Below are 16052 nucleotides of genomic sequence, written 5' to 3' on the forward strand. Positions count from 1 at the left end.
CATTCATATCTTTAAAGAAACCTTGCACTTGCAGAATCATTGGTTCAAATAACTAATTTATCATGAAATACCATAGTAACATTCATTTAGATCACCCACACACAAGATACCGAGAGTTTCACTGTGTAGTTGTTCGTACAATCATTAAATATTGTAGTACAAAATATGTGACACATGTTTCATTATGCTACTACACGTAAATACATCACTGTAAAAGGACTAGTAGAGAGAATACTACAGACACAGTGGAATCATTGAACAAAATATGAAATGTATTGATGAAATACAATAAAATCACAACATAGGTTTCTTTGAATCAAAGCAAAAATAATTAGCTAAAAAAAAAGAAAAAACTACAGTAAAACATCACTGCAGTGTTCCTCACCTGGCTTACTGTAAAACATCACTGCAGTGTTCCTCACCTGGCTTACTGTAAAACATCACTGCAGTGTTCCTCACCTGGCTTACTGTAAAACATCACTGCAGTGTTCCTCACCTGGCTTACTGTAAAACATCACTGCAGTGTTCCTCACCTGGCTTACTGTAAAACATCACTGCAGTGTTCCTCACCTGGCTTACTGTAAAACATCACCACAGTGTTCCTCACCTGGCTTACTGTAAAACATCACTGCAGTGTTCCTCACCTGGCTTACTGTAAAACATCACTGCAGTGTTCCTCACCTGGCTTACTGTAAAACATCACTGCAGTCTTCCTCACCTGGCTTACTGTAAAACATCACTGCAGAGTTCCTCACCTGGCTTACTGTAAAAAACAAAACAAAAGATTGATTACTGTCCTATATTTCAATCAACTCTGTCTTGTGGATTTGGCCACAGGTTCAATGGTACAGAATAGCATCTCTTAATGTACAAGACCGTAAATAATTCAGGCTGTTGTGGAGGCAAAAGGAGGTCCTACCCAGTACTAGATAGGTGTACCTAATAAAGTGGCCGGTGAGTGTACAGTAATGTCAAATCTGAAAACATGGTCTGGAAAAGTGGTACATGGGACCATAGAAATAGTGTCTGATAAAGAATGATGATGAAATTTGATGATGAGCAGTTGTAGCAATGGATAGTTAGATCATTGTAATGAAATGAATAGACAGTCATCTCAGATGTAATGTGTGAATTTCATTTGGAAATGGTAATACTTTGATGTTAAGTTGTGTCATTTTGAACAGGTGATTTTAGTTCAATGAACATATGATCTTAGCCTTATGTGTATTGTATCCAAGCAAAGAGTTTTGAAAAATGTGCATTTTGATCATTGGTTGTGAGTTTTGTGTCTAGAGTTTTGAAAAATTACATCAAGGTCCCGAAATTAGTGCCAAAGTGAATGTAAAAAACTGTAAGGTGAGTCGGTGTTAATTAGAGGAGGCTGGTTCCAGACACAGGTGTGCTGAGGAGAAAGAGAGAGAGAGAGAGAGAGAGAGAGAGAGAGAGAGAGAGAGAGGAGAGGACAGGACAGGACAGGACAGGAGAGGAGAGGAGAGGAGAGGAGAGGAGAGGAGAGGAGAGGAGAGGAGAGGAGAGGAGAGGAGAGGAGAGGAGAGGAGAGGAGAGGTGAGGATTGAACATCCTTGAGGGGTTATCACTGAGTGAGATTACTCATCTCTCTCAATCTCTGACTGACACATTCCCATACAGACAGGCTCACACACCCACACACACACCCACCCACACACAGAATACAGAAAAGGGTACAGTATGAACTTTAACACAAAGTCCCACACACACATACACACAGCATAGGTGTCTCGTTATGCAATACAAACTCAATCAAGGCGTGTTGGTGAGGAGAGAGAGAGAGAGAGATATTACAAATGGCTTGAGTTGTGTTTGTGTTGGACTGGGCTGCTCTTCTGAAGTGATGAGAATTGTTTTCAATAAAATCCAATCTTCATCCAGTTTCACTCGCAAGGAGATGGGACAGTTTCCCAAGATGTCTTTTGTTAGCAAAACACACCCACACGCACGCACGCACGCACGCACGCACGCACGCACGCACACACACACACACACACACACACACACACACGCATGCCATAAAATGTCATAAAAGAGAACAATGTATAACAGTCATTAAAGATGGAACAGAACATGTTCTCACATCACAGTTGTTTTTCACTACATGAAAGCTCTACTGTTGTAGGCCTACTATTTCTGCAGTAAATCATCATGTTCTGGGGCAAGTGTGTGTGCGTGCGTGTGTGTTTGTGTGTGTTCTCAGAAATAGCCTCCGTGTGTATCTACTCTCTCTAATCACTGACGGCCAACAGTCTAACTGACGACTCCACAAATGCCTACGTAAAACAAGTACACTTCGCACAGCTATGTAGTCACACGCGTGTGGTGAGGCACGACAAACTTCTCTCGGTAGCCGCATAGGCTTGTGTTCCCACGTTCCTGTTTACTCTGAAAAACACGCCAAGCTGAATAGACGCAACACAACTACATCATCCACATTGCACACCTATACAACATCATAACCACACAGAGAGAAACAGTGTGACTGCGATCCGCTCCTTTCTCTAGCCTGCAGGCCAGTGACCCTGGGAGGCTTACGGTTCAGGGGTTAAGTGATGACAGACCCTTTAATGAAAACACACTGCAGCCGAAAAACAGGACCTATTGCCCTCACATCACATGCACGTGTGCATGTAAACCGCACATACACACGCGCGCGCGCATCTCACATACACTCGCACACTTTGTCCATCACGCAGAAAATACATTTCCTGTTGAAATAGTTCAGTCAGAGAGTTCACGTGTACAGCGGAGTCAATCACCACCTTCCGGAGACACCTGAAACCCCACACTTTGTCCATCACGCAGAAAATACATTTCCTGTTGAAATAGTTCAGTCAGAGAGTTCACGTGTAAATGAAATATCTGAGCTGTATATAAATGTTTGTCAGTGTCGTAGACATGAGAGTGTTTTATTACTAGATGATGATGTTGGTGAGCAGCTTGGAGCTCCAGCTCGAATACTATCAATGCACAGCTGGAGGCGCACGGTGTAGAACACTAAGTCTCACACCAGTGGTTTCGTACGCACACGCATTCACGCACATACACGCAAACTGCACATGCAGCAGCCCTGAAGTTAACAAACTCAACATGTCCTTTGATCTGGTTGAACAGGTCTATTGATCCCCACTCCCCCACTCCCTCTCTCTCTCTCTCTCTTCCTTCCCCCTCTCTCCCCTTTCCCTCTCTCTCTCTCTCTCTCTCTTCCTTCCCCCTCTCTCCCTTCTCTCTCTCTCTCCACTGTCTGTCAAAGGTTTGTCAGCAGAATTGCTGCCTCTGTCTTCCCCTCCTCCCCCTCTCCTCTTCCTCTGCCTGTCCTACCTGACTGTGGTAGACTCTAGTGAGGCTATAAAGACTCCATTCTTCGCAAGTTGAAGTTTATTGGGATGAGTCTTGTCCTGGAGGCAGCACTGAGACATTTCCGCTAGATGGGCCAGCTGCAAAGTCAAAAATTTAAAAAAGTATGAAAACAAAAAATGTGCTTTTTGGTCTTAATTTAAGTTTATGGTTAGGGATAGCAGTGTGGTTAAGATTAGGTTTAGTAGTGTGGTTAAGATTAGGGTTAGGGATAGCAGTGTGGTTAAGTTTAGGGTTAGGGATAGCAGTGTGGTTAAGATTAGGGTTAGGGATAGCAGTGTGGTTAAGATTAGGGTTAGGGATAGCAGTGTGGTTAAGATTAGGGTTAGGGATAGCAGTGTGGTTAAGATTAGGGTTAGCAGTGTGGTTAAAATTAGGGTTAGGGATAGCAGTGTGGTTAAGATTAGGGTTAGGGATAGCAGTGTGGTTAAGATTAGGGTTAGGGATAGCAGTGTGGTTAAATTTAGGGTTAGGGATAGCAGTGTGGTTAAGATTAGAGTTAGGGATAGCAGTGTGGTTAAGATTAGGGTTAGGGATAGCAGTGTGGTTAAGATTAGGGTTAGGGATAGCAGTGTGGTTAAGATTAGGGTTAGGGATAGCAGTGTGGTTAAGATTAGGGTTAGGGATAGCAGTGTGGTTAAGATTAGGGTTAGGGATAGCAGTGTGGTTAAGTTTAGGGTTAGGGTTAGGGATAACAGTGTGGTTAAGATTAGGGTTAGGGATAGCAGTGTGGTTAAGTTTAGGGTTAGGGATAGCAGTGTGGTTAAGTTTAGGGTTAGGGATAGCAGTGTGGTTAAATTTAGGGTTAGGGATAACAGTGTGGTTAAGTTTAGGGTTAGGGATAGCAGTGTGGTTAAATTTAGGGTTAGGGATAGCAGTGTGGTTAAGATTAGGGTTAGGGATAACAGTGTGGTTAAGATTAGGGTTAAGAGCTGCCTCCCGAACAAGATTTATGACGGAAAATGCTAACCTGCTAACCTCAGGCTGTGGTTAGACCATAATCACTGCCATCGGGTGTGTCTCAATATTTGATGGTTGTTGACTCCCACTGTGTCCTCTCCTGGTCTGAGAGAACTGAACAGGTTACAGCTGGAATCTTTAGTGGTGAAACGGCCGCGTCCGTTTGCACTATTACAACAACAAAGAAGTCGAACACAGTTTTCTTACCCTCCGGCAACATTGCACGTGCGATAGAACGGCAGGACGTGTGCTGCATTCGTTCATTTATTTATTTGCCACCTTGCTGTGCGCTCCTCACCTCTGCTCCTTCAACAAAGCAAAAACAATGGCCGACTGGCAGACAGTGGCGCTGTTTCCCGTAAGGTGGATTCCATCTTGACGTAACAAATCTCAAGATAGGCCCCCGTGCTAGAACCTATTCAAACATTTCAAATCAGCTTGTTTGGTGTGTGTGTGTGTGTATGCGTGCGTGCGTGTGTGCGTCAGTGCGTGCGCACACACACACACACACACACACACACACACACACACACACGTTTACATACACACACTCCCAGATAACACATGTGCCACATATTTACACAGTATTATATCATTAACCACACTGTACAGAGGATGGTGCGTTCTGGCCTTGGGCATAGCCAGGAGCCGTACATCATATTGAATACGGGGAAGGTTTTCAAAACACACACACACACACACTGCTGTTTCAGGCAGTAACATACACACAACAAAACACACATGTCCCTGTCATCAGCCACAGCAAATGACAGAGCTTCGGCCTTTATCCCCCAGCTACGGAGGAGACTAGGCCGTCTATTCAAACACAAATCAAGTTGTCCTCCGAAGAGACTCAGAAAATGTGTAAAAAGTCACATAACTTTTCACCTCTGACTCGATGGATTGGGGTGGAGAGAGGGCTGCGTGGGACAGTTAGTAGAGCTTAGGGAGACAACGACATAATTATACCCTAGTTTTAGGATTAGAAGAACAGCTGAGAGACACGTGCCGTTCTGGGAAGGGAACGAGTGAAAGAGGACCAATAACGAATGATCTTGATCCTCTTTTATTCATATTTGTTTGTTTGTCTGTTTTCAAAGCACTCTTGTTCTAGATGTGGGCACTGAACAGTTGAAGGATTGCACGACTGTGTGTGAGAGTCATTAGTGTGGTTTAATCCTGATAGCTCATGACAAAGACCTGTGCACTACTTTTGAGTAGAGCCCTATAGGCCCTGGTCAAATGTAGTGTACTATATAGAAAATAGGGTGCCATTTGGGATGCAGCCAAGGGCAAAGGGAACTATAAGCCTAGCTATCAGGCTTCTGATAGGGGACAGCATATTTCACAACCATACCACCGCACCCTTACCACAAGACAAGTTATGGCAGATTCTGAGTCCCAACAACAGTCCAAACCTGTCTCCTTACATACCCGTCCATCCCTGCAGCTCAAGCACCTTCATTGGAGAGGATGGTAAATTGATATAGAGAGTGTGATAACCTGAGCTAACCCTAGAGTATACTGGGTAGATCAGTCTCAGGTGGTCTGAGACAGTGACTGATCCTAGAGGGAGAGCAGGATGATGCTTTGCTGAGGATTACTGCTGTACTACTGCTGTACTACTACAGTACTACTGCTCCACTACTGCTACACTACTGCTGTACTACTGCTGTACTACTGCTACACTACTTCTGTACTACTGCTGTGCTACTGCTGTACTACTGCTGTACTACTGCTGTACTACTGCTGTACTACTGCTACACTACTGCTGTACTACTGCTGTACTACTGTTGTACTACTGCTGTACTACTGCTACACTACTGCTGTACTACTACTACGCTACTGCTGCACTACTGCTACACTACTGCTGTACTACTGCACTACTGCTGTACTACTGCTACACTACTGCTGTACTACTGCTGTACTACTGCTGTACTACTGCTACAACTGCTGTACTACTGCTACACTACTGCTGTACTACTGCTACACTACTGTTGCTGCTACACTACTGCTGTACTACTGCTACACTACTGCTGTACTACTGCTACACTACTGCTGTACTACTGCTACACTACTGCTGTACTACTGCTGTACACTACTGCTGTACTACTGCTACACTACTGCTGTACTACTGCTACACTACTGCTGTACTACTGCTACACTACTGCTACACTACTGCTGCACTACTGCTACACTACTGCTGTACTACTACTACACTACTGCTGCACTACTGCTACACTACTGCTGTACTACTGCTGTACTACTGCTGTACAACTGCTGTACTACTGCTACACTACTGCTGTACTACTGCTACACTACTGCTGTACTACTGCTACACTACTGCTGTACTACTGCTACACTACTGCTGTACTACTGCTGTACTACTGCTACACTACACTACTGCTGTACTACTGCTGCACTACTGCTGCACTACTGCTGTACTACTGCTGTACTACTGCTGTACTACTGCTACTGCTACACTACTGCTACACTACTGCTGTACTACTGCTGTACACTACTGCTGTACTACTGCTGTACTACTACACTACTGCTGTACTACTGCTACACTACTGCTACACTACTACTACACTACTGCTGTACAACTACTGCTGTACTACTACTGCTGCTACACTACTGCTGTACTACTGCTACACTACTGCTGTACTACTGCTACACTACTGCTGTACTACTGCTGTACTACTGCTACACTACTGCTGCACTACTGCTACACTACTGCTGTACTACTGCTACACTACTGCTGTACTACTGCTACACTACTGTTGTACTACTGCTACACTACTGCTACACTACTGCTGTACTACTGCTACACTACTGCTACACTACTGCTGTACTACTGCTACACTACTGCTGCTGCTACACTACTGCTACACTACTGCTGTACTACTGCTACACTACTGCTGTACTACTACTGCTACACTACTGCTGTACTACTGCTACACTACTGCTGTACTACTGCTACACTACTGCTACTACTACTGTTACTACTACTACTGCTGCTGTACTACTACTGCTACACTACTGCTACACTACTGCTACACTACTGCTGTACAACTGCTGCACTACTGCTGCACTACTGCTACACTACTGCTGTACTACTGCTACACTACTGCTACACTACTGCTACACTACTGCTGTACTACTGCTACACTACTGCTGTACTACTGCTGTACACTACTGCTGTACTACTGCTACACTACTGCTGTACTACTGCTGTACTACTGCTGTACTGCTGTACAACTGCTGTACTACTGCTACACTACTGCTGTACTACTGCTGCACTACTACTGCTGTACACTACTGCTGTACTACTGCTGCACTACACTACTGCTGTACACTACTGCTACACTACTGCTGTACTACTGCTGTACTACACTACACTACTGCTGTACTACTGCTACACTACTGCTGTACTACAACTACACTACTGCTGTACTACTGCTACACTACTGCTGCACTACTGCTGTACTACTGCTGCACTACTGCTGTACTACTGCTACACTACTGCTGTACTACTGCTACACTACTGCTACACTACTGCTGCACTACTGCTACTGCTGTACTACTGCTACACTACTGCTGTACTACTGCTACACTACTGCTGTACTACTGCTGTACTACTGCTGTACTACTGCTGTACTACTGCTACACTACTGCTGTACTACTGCTACTACTGCTACACTACTGCTGTACTACTGCTGTACTACTGCTGTACTACTGCTACACTACTGCTACACTACTGCTGTACTACTGCTGTATTACTGCTACACTACTGCTGTACTACTGCTGTACTACTGCTGTACAACTGCTGTACTACTGCTACACTACTGATACACTACTGCTGTACTACTGCTGTACTACTGCTGTACAACTGCTGTACTACTGCTACACTACTGCTGTACTACTGCTGCACTACTGCTACACTACTGCTGTACTACTGCTGTACTACTGCTGCACTACTGCTGTACTACTGCTGTACTACTGCTACACTACTGCTGTACTACTGCTACACTACTGCTGTACTACTGCTACTGCTGTACTACTGCTGTACTACTGCTACACTACTGCTGTACTACTGCTACACTACTGCTGTACTACTGCTGTACTACTGCTACACTACTGCTGTATTACTGCTACACTACTGCTACACTACTGTTGTACTACTGCTGTACTACTGCTACACTACTGCTGTACTACTGCTGTACTACTGCTGTACAACTGCTGTACTACTGCTGTATTACTGCTACACTACTGATACACTACTGCTGTACTACTGCTGTACAACTGCTGTACTACTGCTACACTACTGCTGTACTACTGCTGCACTACTGCTACACTACTGCTGTACTACTGCTACACTACTGCTGTATTACTGCTACACTACTGCTACTGCTGTACTACTGCTGTACTACTGCTACACTACTGCTGTACTACTGCTACACTACTGCTGTACTACTGCTGTACTACTGCTACACTACTGCTGTATTACTGCTACACTACTGCTACACTACTGTTGTACTACTGCTGTACTACTGCTACACTACTGCTGTACTACTGCTGTACTACTGCTGTACAACTGCTGTACTACTGCTGTATTACTGCTACACTACTGATACACTACTGCTGTACTACTGCTGTACTACTGCTGTACAACTGCTGTACTACTGTTACACTACTGCTGTACTACTGCTGCACTACTGCTACACTACTGCTGTACTACTGCTGTACTACTGCTGCACTACTGCTGTACTACTGCTGTACTACTGCTACACTACTGCTGTACTACTGCTACACTACTGCTGTTTACTGCTACACTACTGCTACACTACTGTTGTACTACTGCTGTACTACTGCTACACTACTGCTGTTACTGCTGGCAGCTGTGCTGTAGCTTCTGCTTACTGCTACTGCTGTACTACTTGTACTACTGTACACTGCGGTACTACTGTACACTACTGCACTACTGCTGCACTACTGCTACACTACTGCTGTATGCTACTGCACTACACTACTGCTACACTAGACTGCTGTACACTACTGAAACTGCTGTATACTGCTTACCTGCTGTACAACTGTCTATTCTTGCATGCTGCTGTACTACTGCTGTACTACTGCTACACTACTGATACACTACTGCTGTACTACTGCTGTATACTGCTGTACTACTGCTACGTGCTGTTACTGCCACTAGTGCCACTACTGCTGTACTACTGTATACACTACTGCTACACTGAGCACTGCTGTACTACTGCTTACTACTGCTACACTACTGCTGACTGTCACTACTGCTGTACTACTGCTGCACTACTGCTACACTACTGCTGTATTACTGCTACACATACTGCTACACTACTGTTGTACTACTGTACTACTGCTACACTACTGCTGTGTACTGCTACACTACTGCTGTACAACTGCTGTGTACTGTGTACAACTGCTGTACTGCTTCACTACACATCCATGTTTACTGCTGTACTACTGCTGTACAACTGCTGTACTACTGTTACACTACTGCTGTACTACTGCTGCACTACTGCTACACTACTGCTGTACTACTGCTGTACTACTGCTGCACTACTGCTGTACTACTGCTGTACTACTGCTACACTACTGCTGTACTACTGCTACACTACTGCTGTATTACTGCTACACTACTGCTGTACTACTGCTGTACTACTGCTACACTACTGCTGTACTACTGCTACACTACTGCTGTACTACTGCTGTACCACTCTACACTACTGCTGTTTCCTGCTACACTACTGCCCATCCCTGTACATCTGCTACACTACTGCTGTACTACTGCTGTACTACTGCTGTACCTCTGCTGTACTGTAATAGAGCCACCCCTCTGAGCCGGGTTCCTCTCTGGGTTTCGTCCTAGGTTACTTTGTTCTAGGGAGTTAGTCCTGGCAGCTGTGCTTTAGCTTCTGCTTGGCTTGCTCTTTGGACTGTACACCGGGTAACTGTAAAGCACTTTGTGACAACTGCTGGTGTAAAAAGGGTCCAGACTCAGATGGAAACTTTTATGATCTTCCTGGTTCAAAGTCTATTGCAGGCTATTCTGAAAACATGCTTAATTAAGCAAAAGGTGTTTATACGCAATACTTTGACGTGTGTGTTTGCCAAAAGTGCCACAGAGGGATGTGTATAAATCTACATATTAATGAGCAGGGTGTAGTTACCAAGCAACAGACGTCACCCTGGAGAGACCACACCCGCTGATAGGCATTGTGTTGACACTGCCCCACCTGGTGTGTGTGTGTGTTGTGTGTGTGTGTGTGTGTGTGTGTTCACTCATCCATGTTTATGTCCATATGGGCGTCCAGCTGTCAGGGACAGACGTGTGATGTGCATGTGTGTGTGTGATTGGGTTATTTTCACTTGCTCCTCTGGGAGTCTCACGAGCCAATCACACAACGCTGACCGCTGAAACGACTCCACACATCTATCTCACCATCTTTCCATCCCTCCATCCACCATCCCTACTGCTTTCCATTCCTACATCTCTCCATCCCTACATCTCTCCATCCCTACATCTCTCCATCCCTACATCTTTCCATCCCTACATCTTTCCATCCCTCCATCTCACCATCCCTCCATATCTACATCCCTCCATCTCACCATCTCTACATCTCTCCTCACCATCCCTACATCTTTCCATCCCTCCATTTCACCATCCCTCCATCTCACCATCCCTACATCTTTCCATCCCTCCATCTCACCAGCCCTCCATCTCTACATCCCTCCATCTCACCATCCCTACATCTTTCCATCCCTACATCTTTCCATCCCTCCATCTCACCATCTCTACATCTCTCCTCACCATCCCTACATCTTTCCATCCCTCCATCTCACCATCCCTACATCTTTCCATCCCTCCATCTCACCATCTCTCCATCCCTCCATCTCTCCATCCCTCCATCTCTCCACCCCTCCATCTTTCCATCCCTCCATCTCACCATCTCTACATCCCTCCATCTCATTATCCCTCCATTTCACCATCTCTACATCTCTTTCCACCCCTCCATCTTTCCATCCCTCCATCTCACCATCTCTACATCCCTCCATCTCATTATCCCTCCATTTCACCATCCCTACATCTTTCCATCTCTCCATCTCTCCATCCCTCCATCCCATCATCTTTCCATCCATCTCTCCATCCCTCCATCTCTCCATCCCTCCATCCCATCATCTTTCCATCCATCTCTCCATCCCTCCATCTCACCATCTCTCCATCTCACCATCCCTACATCTCTCCATCCCTCCATATCACCATCCCTCCATCTTTCCATCCCTACATCTCACCATCCCTACATCTGTCCATCCCTCCATCTCACCATCCCTCCATCCCCCCATCTCACCATCCCATCATCTTTCCATCCATCTCTCCATCCCTCCATCTCACCATCCCTACATCTTTCCATCCCTCCATCTCACCATCCCTACATCTCAACATCCCTCCATCTCAACATCCCTCCATCTTTCCATCCATCTCTCCATCTCTCCATCTCACCATACATCTTTCCATCCATCCATCCATCCATCCTCCATCTTTCCATCCATCTCTCCGTCCCTACATCTTTCCATCCCTCCATCTCTCCATCTTTCCATCCCTCCATCTTTCCATCCCTCCATCTCACCATCCCTATATATTTCTATCCCTCCATCTCAACATCCCTCCATCTTTCCATCCCTCCATCTCTCCATCCCTACATCTCTTCATCCCTCCATGTCTCCATCTCTCTATCTCTCCATGTCTCCATCCCTACATCTCTCCATCTCTCCATCCCTCCATCTCTCCATCTCTCCATGTCTCCATCCCTACATCTCTCCATCCCTCCATCTCTCCATGTCTCCATCCCTACATCTCTCCATCCCTACATCTCTCCATCTCTCCATCCCTCCATCTCTCCATCCCTACATCTCCCCATGTCTCCATCCCTACATCTCTCCATGTCTCCATCCCTACATCTCTCCATCCCTCCATGTCTCCATCCCTACATCTCTCCATCCCTAAGTGAGGCAAGCCCATGTCTGATGTGTATTTCTGGATTGACATTTACACAGGGGGACAGATACGGCCTCAAACACGGGGAAGGAAAGGCTGAACTGCCTCCCTGCCTTTCCCACAACACTGAGGCAGGATGGACGGGATACAACTGGATTAAACAGGAGGTTTAAAGAGAGTGAGGGAGAGAGGGTGAGGGAGAGAGGGTGACAAGGGAGAGTAAAAGACAGAAGGGAAAGAACGAGAGGGACTGAGGAGATGGGAGAGGAAGAGAGATGAATACATGGAAAGGGGAAGAGAACAGAATAGGGAAAGAAATAGAAAAGATGGAGAGAGAGGGAGGAAAAACATAAGAGAAAGAAAAGAGGGAGCCAGATAGTGGGGGAGGTGAAAGAGAGTATCTAGCATGGCAGGAGAGAGGGTGAGACAGGACAGGGCGGTCCTCTGGCGGTTATGCCGTGCTGACCCCAGCGACCCAGCAGAGAAAGCTCTTCTGGGAAGATGTTTGGCAGCACCGTCATGTCCTGAGAGACACACTGCCAACAGTTCCCATCCTATTAATAGTGCCGTTACCCTGTCCCTCGCCCTCTATCACTCGCTCTTTCCTTCTCTCTCCCTCTCTCACGTTCCTCTCTCTTTCTCTCTGGCTCTCTCTCTATCCACCTCCCTTTCCCTGTCTCTCTCTTGCTCTCTCCTCCTCCATCTGTCTTTCCCGGTCTCTCTGTATGCCTCTCTCCCAATGTGTTACTCTTTTTATCCCTCTGTTCCCTACTCAGTTTCTATGGAACCATCTCCCCTTTTCCTCTATCCTCTACTCCTCTTTTCTCTCTCCATCTCTTAGCCTCACTGGGGGCTGTAGGGTAATGAGCGATGCTATTTACAAGCCCGCAATCCCCTCAAGAAACTACACTTCCCAGCCCTCCCCCCTCCAGAACTACACAGAACTGCAGGATATAAGACTCCAAAACGCGCACACGCACACAGCCATAGGGCTATCATTCTTCAGTCATGACTTTCAACTTTAATCCTGTCGCTTCATTGGAGTTAAAGGGTTGGCATTTGCAGGCTTGATCAGCATCCAGTCAGAAGGATCCCTGCCTCCCAGTCAACCAGACCCTGAGTCCTCCGTCATGGCAGCTCCTCTGAAGCGATTACTGCACTGGGCACGCAATCACAGTAGGCCAGCAAGGGAGAGAGAAGGGGGAGAGAGAAGGAGAGAGAGAGGAGAGAGAGAGAAGGAGAGCGAGAGAGAGAGGAGAGAGAGATTGGGAGAGAAAGATGGATTAAGGGCATGGTTCCACTCATAGATATAAACCCCTCTAAGGCTGCTGACTGACTGGCCCCAAACTTTACACACGTGTTATTACATTATTACATGTTACATAGTCTTCCTTTCTGCCTAGTAACAAGAAGAGGAGAGGACAGCATAGAGTGAAAAAGGAAGATAGAAGGGACTGAGCAGGTGTGGAAGTAGAGCAGAGGATTCAGGCAGGATGAGAGGGGGATGATTAAATGTTATTGCCAAGTCGGCAGTGCTGTTTTACTGTCCCTTCGATCTCTATCTCTCCCTATCTTTCTCTCCTCCGCCAGCCATGATCTGCCCAATGAGTTACCAGATTAACTCAATGCATTTTAATGCACGCTTTGACAGTCCCAAAATCGAGACTGATGTGAGGGCCGCCACCGACCAAGAGGACGAGGTGATCTCTCACTCCAAGACCGACCATGAGAAAGGTCTTTAATCAGGTCAACCCTCGCAAGGCACCCCCGACGGTATTCCAGGGCGCTTTCTCAGAGCACGCGCAGAACAGCTGGGAGGCATATTCATAGTTATTTTCAACCTCTCCTTGTCCCAGTCTGTAATTCCCACATGATTTTAAGATGACCACCATCATTCCTGTTCCCAGTAACTCTAAGGCTTCATGCCACATTATAACCTGGGGGGTTCGAGCCCTGAATGTTGATTGGCTGACAGCCGTGGTAAATCAGACCGTATAGCACAGGTATGACAAAACATTTTACTGTTCTAATTACATTGGGTAACCAGTTTATAATAGCAATAAGGCACCTTGGGGGGGTTTGGTACATGGCCAATATAACTCTGCGTTGTGTCTTGCCTAAGAACAGCCCTTTGCCATGATATATTGGACATATACCACAGCCCCTCGGGCCTTATTGCTTAAATGACTGTAGCACTCACATATGTAATCATGAAGTGCTTTGAGAGGCTGGTTATGGCCCACATCAACTCCATCATCCCAGACACCTCACTTTGCATATGGCCCCAACAGATCCATAGACGACACAATCTCAACTGCACTCCACACGGCCCTCACTCACTTCGATAAGAGGAATACCTATGTGAGAATGCTGTTCATCGACTGCAGCTCAGCGTTCAACACCATAGTCCCCTCCAAGTTTTGTCACCAAGCTTAGGACCCTAGGACTGACAGTGCTGAGCGATTAGTGCTAGTTCTTTTGATTTGGGTTATCTGTTATTTGTTTTAACGTTAAATGCGCCACGCATAATGTGGGTTGAATGCTGGAACAACACAGAATAAAACAATTATTAAAAGTCCCATGATGGCAGTGACTGCCCAAGTACTGCTCATCACTTTATGAACCATCAGTTATTCACATAACTTGACTTCAATCAAATATTTCAGTTGCTGTGTATATTACATTTGCTTGACTATTTAATAAGTCATCATCTCATCTCTATAGAGCTGCTTCTTATGCTGTCTGACAAAATGACTCTGTTAGTAGTTATGTAAATAAGACATACTTTTATGATTGCTGAATACCAATACCCCGCGATGCAACTGCTCTCGATGTGTCCCCTCTTGATCCCTCATTCGTTTTTTTCTCTCATGTAGCAGTCATAAAATAAACAGACTGGACAAGTAGCCACCCAATGGATTATGGTCATTGTGGTTAATGATCATGTTTTCTGCACTAAACTATGTAGAACATTGGCCTGTTGGAAACTACAACTCCCTACTACATTGCACAGTTTGGGCATGATCTAATTCATCAGTAGCACTTTACTTGACACCCAGTATCATAACACGTTTTGACATGGTCGCTGGGTGTCAAGTAAAGTCGATTTATCTCTAGAGAAATACAGCGCAATATGAGCATTGAGCTCACAGAAGAAATTAAATGGAATGCAAATAATTTAATGACGTCGGTCAATTAGTTGTTAAAAAACTAAAAATAACCAACATTTTGGTTAATTGCTAAGCACTAAGGACTGAACACCTCCCTCTGACTTCCTGACGGGTTCGACCCCAGGTGGTGATGGTAGGCAACATCACCTCTGCCACACTGACCCTCAACACGGGGGCCCCACCGGGGTGTGTGCTTAGTCCCATCCTGTACTCCCTGCTCCCCCACGACTGCGTGGCCACGCACGACTCCAACACCATCATCAAGTTCACTGAAGATGCAACAGTGGTAGGCCTGATCACCTGCGATGATGAGGATGATTGTGGACTACAGGAAACAATCAGCTCATTGGCAGAAATGGAGCAGGTCAAGAGCTTCAAGTTCCTCGGTTTTCAAATCACTAAGGACGTAAAATGTTCCACACAGTTATGAAGACGCGCGACAGTTCCTCTTCCCCCTCAGGAGGTTGAAAAGGTTTGCCATGGGCCTTCAAATCCTCAAA

At 45.8% G+C, this 16052-nt stretch overlaps 1 protein-coding gene across 1 annotated transcript in view; it reads right to left on the reverse strand.

Moving 5' to 3' along the window:
* The window catches only part of LOC115142937 (pleckstrin homology domain-containing family A member 6-like), a 180060-nt gene that overhangs the window by 135395 nt on the left and 28613 nt on the right, over positions 1 to 16052 (reverse strand). The gene's annotated exons all lie outside the window — the stretch shown is intronic.

The sequence above is a fragment of the Oncorhynchus nerka genome, linkage group LG15, assembly GCF_034236695.1.
Source record: "Oncorhynchus nerka isolate Pitt River linkage group LG15, Oner_Uvic_2.0, whole genome shotgun sequence".
Taxonomy (NCBI): domain Eukaryota; kingdom Metazoa; phylum Chordata; class Actinopteri; order Salmoniformes; family Salmonidae; genus Oncorhynchus; species Oncorhynchus nerka.